Source organism: Tupaia chinensis, unplaced genomic scaffold (genome assembly GCF_000334495.1).
Source record: "Tupaia chinensis unplaced genomic scaffold, TupChi_1.0 Scaffold000067_1, whole genome shotgun sequence".
Lineage (NCBI taxonomy): Eukaryota > Metazoa > Chordata > Mammalia > Scandentia > Tupaiidae > Tupaia > Tupaia belangeri.
In genome coordinates, this window is record NW_006159526.1 from 3,542,691 (window position 1) to 3,546,636 (window position 3,946).

Consider the following 3,946-nt stretch of genomic DNA (forward strand, 5'->3'; position numbering starts at 1 on the left):
GCTTGCTTTCTCACTTTCTCTCTCTCTCTCTCATCAAATTAAAATAAATGAACGAATAAATAAAATAAATATTTCTTTAAAAAATAATAATAATAATCACGTTAAATTACATCATTTTCTCAAAAAAATTGATGGCCAGGGCCAGATGGAGGAGCAGTGGTTAGTGCAGGTGTTCCTCAAGGTCACCCCGCGTGAGAAGGCCTAGGTTCAACCCAGAGACCTCCCTGAGCACACTGGGAGCACACGTACCTGTGAGCGGGTGGATTCCTGCTTCAAGACCCTGTTGTTGGTGTTGTATCTCTGCTTCTCTCGCGAAATAAATCAATTCATTTTTTAAAAAGCGATGACCAGGCCAGTAGGTGGCATGGTGGCGAGGGTGCTGAATTCTGCGAGGCCAACTCTGTGGTTCGAGTCCCAGACACATCAGCTTGAGGAAGCACGCCAGCCATATGTGCATGCCCAAGTCCTGAGAGGTGAGTGGAGAAGGCGGGAGTGCAGTGTGGCCATCCCCCCTAAGAGGTGATTTCTTGCTTTCTGTCTCTCTCTGTCTCTCCAGCAAGTACATGTGTCCTATAGCAAAAATCTCTCATTAAAAAAAAAGAATCTGGGCTGACAGGTGGCATGGTGGTTAAGGGTGCTGGACTCTCACATGGCCCGACCGTGGTTTGAGTCCCAGACCTGGCAGCTTGCTTCCTCACCCCCCCCTCATCAAAAATAAATAAAGTTAAATAAAATAATACTTTTTTAAAAAAGAATCTAAAATAAATAAATAAAAAGTGATGTCCAGGGCCGGCAGGTGGTGTGGTGGATAAGGGCTCTGGTTTTCCACATGGTTGACCATGGTTTGAGTCCTGGACCTGGTAGCTTGCTTTTTTGCTTTCCCTTTTTCTCTCTCTCTGTCTGGTTAAATTTAAAAATAATTATAACAAATGGAATGAAATCAATAAATAATTCTTTGAAAAAAATTTAAAAAGCGATGGGGCCAGCAGGTGGTGTGGTGGTTAAGGTGCTGGACTCCCACATGACCGACCAGGGTTTGAGTTCTGGACCTGGTGGATTGCTTTCTCACTTTCCTTTCTCTGTCTCTCTCTACTGAGTGTACTTGCCCTGTAGCAAAAACAAACAAACAAATAAATACAATAATTATAAAAAAATAATTTAAAAAGTGATGACCAAGGCCCATCCATGGTAGTGCATGCTGGATGTGGTTGCTTGATAGGCTGAGGCCAAATGAGAGGCCCTAGTTCGATTCCTGGTTCACCCTGAATAGTGGGACACAGCGACTTGTGCCTGTAGTCTCAGCTACTCAGGGGGCTAGGGCAGGAGGGGCTCAACGGCAACTGCCTAAAACACCACGCGCACACGCGTGCGCACACGCGCGCACACACACAGGCACACACGCACACAATGACCAAAACAGGCATGAGCCACTGCTGTTCTAGATCATAGTTAATCCCTGATGGGGCAAAGCAGGAACCCACACCTGCGTCCCAACTCCTGCTGCTCCCCTCCCCTCCGCTACGATTCTGGGAGGGGCGGAGTCGGGCGCTTACACGGGATTGGAGGCAGGCTGCGCTGTTTGGGCCTGCTGATGGGTTGGCCCTAAAGGACGGTGGGAACCCAGGGAGTTCTGACCCTCTGGCTCCGTAAGGTGGGGGAAGGGAGCAGAGCCAGGGCGTGGATGAGGAACACAGGCCAAGATGGGACAGACCCCGCCCTCGCCCTCGAGGGCCTCCCAGCCGACACAGGGATCCACAGCAGCAAGCGACCTTGGACTATAGTCTGGCTTTCTCTGCAAAATGGGAGTCATCCGGACACTTGACGGCCGGCTGGCCGGAGCAAAAGAGCAGCCTCAGGGAGCCGGTAGATGGTGTGGTGGTTAAAGGCGTTGTACTCCCACTTGGCCGACAGTGGTTCAAGTCCTGGATCTGGTGGCTTGCTTTCTCACTTTGCCTCTCTCTCTCTGTCTGTCTGATCAAACTGGAAAGTAACAATAATAATAAATAAAGTTAAATAAAATAATTTAAAAAAAAAGAGCAGCCTCAGTGAACTCAGCAAGGGCTGCGCGGTGGCTCTGGGGACACCTAATGGAGCCAGCTTTAGTATAAGTGCTTCCTCTGGGAGATGCCAAGGGCCTGGAAAGCAGGAGGGGGGCCCGGGTGGGGTCGGGGCACGCAGTCTCTCCTTGCCTATTCTGCTCCTCCCGGGATTTCCTTCCCCATGCCCCTTTTCTCATCTCTGCTCCTCTTTATAACTCTGCCTGGAAAGTGTTTTAAGTGTGATTTCTTTTATGAGAGTGAGAGATAGAGAAAGCGACAAACACAAGTATCCTCGCCAGGGTCTCACACTGTGATCCGCCTTAGCCTTCTAGCCGGGATTACAACGCAGGTCCACCTGGGAGCTGAAGCCGTGACGTTTCATATGGATCCAGTTTGGCTTGAACAGTAGGTGGCTGGTGTACCACTGAGCTGGCCCTGGAAGTCCAGTGGTGTTTTTGTTTTGTTTTGTTTTGTTTTGTTTTGCCATAGGGCCGGTGCACTCACCAGAGAGAGAGAGAGAGAGAGAGAGGGAAAGTGAGAAATCATCCCCTTGGGGGAGGGCCACACCGCAGTCTCTCCTTCCCTCCGTCGTTCTCTCTGTAGTTTTGCACGCGCACACATGCCCTGTGATTTTCAAGCCGCCAGGTCCAGGACTTGAATTGTGCAGTTGGCCATGTAGAATCCAGCACTTTTTTTTTTTTCCTTTTTGGAGAGATTTTTGCTATAGGGCATGTGCACACGCCAGACAGACAGAGAGACAGAAAGCGAGAAATCACCCCCCAGGGGGGATGGCCACGCCACAATTCCTTCTCCATTCTCCTCTCAGGATCTTGAGCACGCACGCACACGCACCCGGCATGAGTTTAAGCCGCCAGGTCCGGGACTCAAACCGCAGTCCACTACATGGGAGTCCAGCAACATAGCCATTATGCTAACTGCTGGTCCCAGCATCCAGCACTTTAACTTCACCCACCTGCTGGCCCTGGAAATTGAATTTTAAGTTAGGCATCCCAGGTCTTTGCTTTTTTTTTTTTTTTTTTTTTTTTTTTTTTTTTTTTTTTTTTCTTATCCATTCATTTATTTTAATTTGACCAAAGAGAGAGAGAGAGAGAGTGTAAGAAAGCAGGCCACCAGGCCCGGGACTCAAACAGTGGTTGGCCATGTGGGAGTGTCCAGCACCTTCACCACGCCACCTACTGGCTCCCTTGCTTGTTTTTTAAAAATAATTCTTGGGACCCGCAGATGGCCTAATGGTTATCTGTCGCTGGACTTCCACGCAGTCTCGAGTCCTGGACTCAGTGGCTTAAACCTCATATTGGGCATGTGTATGTACCTGGCCAAATCCCAAGGGTTTGTGGCTTGGCCATCCCCCCCCCAGGGAGGGGAGCGATTTCTTGCTTGTCTCTCTGGCGAGCGCCACACACCCTATGACAAAAACCTCTCTCAAGAAAAAAGAATTCTTTATTTAATTTCATTTATTATCATTCTTTCTTTCTTTCTTTCTTTCTTTCTTTCTTTCTTTCTTTCTTTCTTTCTATGACCAGAGAAAGACAGGCAAGGCGGGGGGGGCAAGAAAACAAGCCACCAGGTTCAGAACTCAGACTGCAGTCAGTCATGTAGGAGTCCAGCACCCCAACCACCTACCAGCTCCCCAGGGCCTTGTTTTATCATTTATGAATTATGTCACAAATTAAGTCACTTTGAGCAAGTTACTTCCCTCTCTGGGTCTCAGAAAAACAGGAGTACCTCTGCCTCAGGCCCAATACGAAGAGTGAGTGAGATACAGAGGCTGGCAGGTGATGCGGTGGTTAAGGGTGAGGTATTCCTACATGTTTGACAATGGTTTGAGTCCTGGATCTGGTGGTTTGCTTATTCACTTTCCCTCTTTCTCTCTTTCTCCCTCTGTC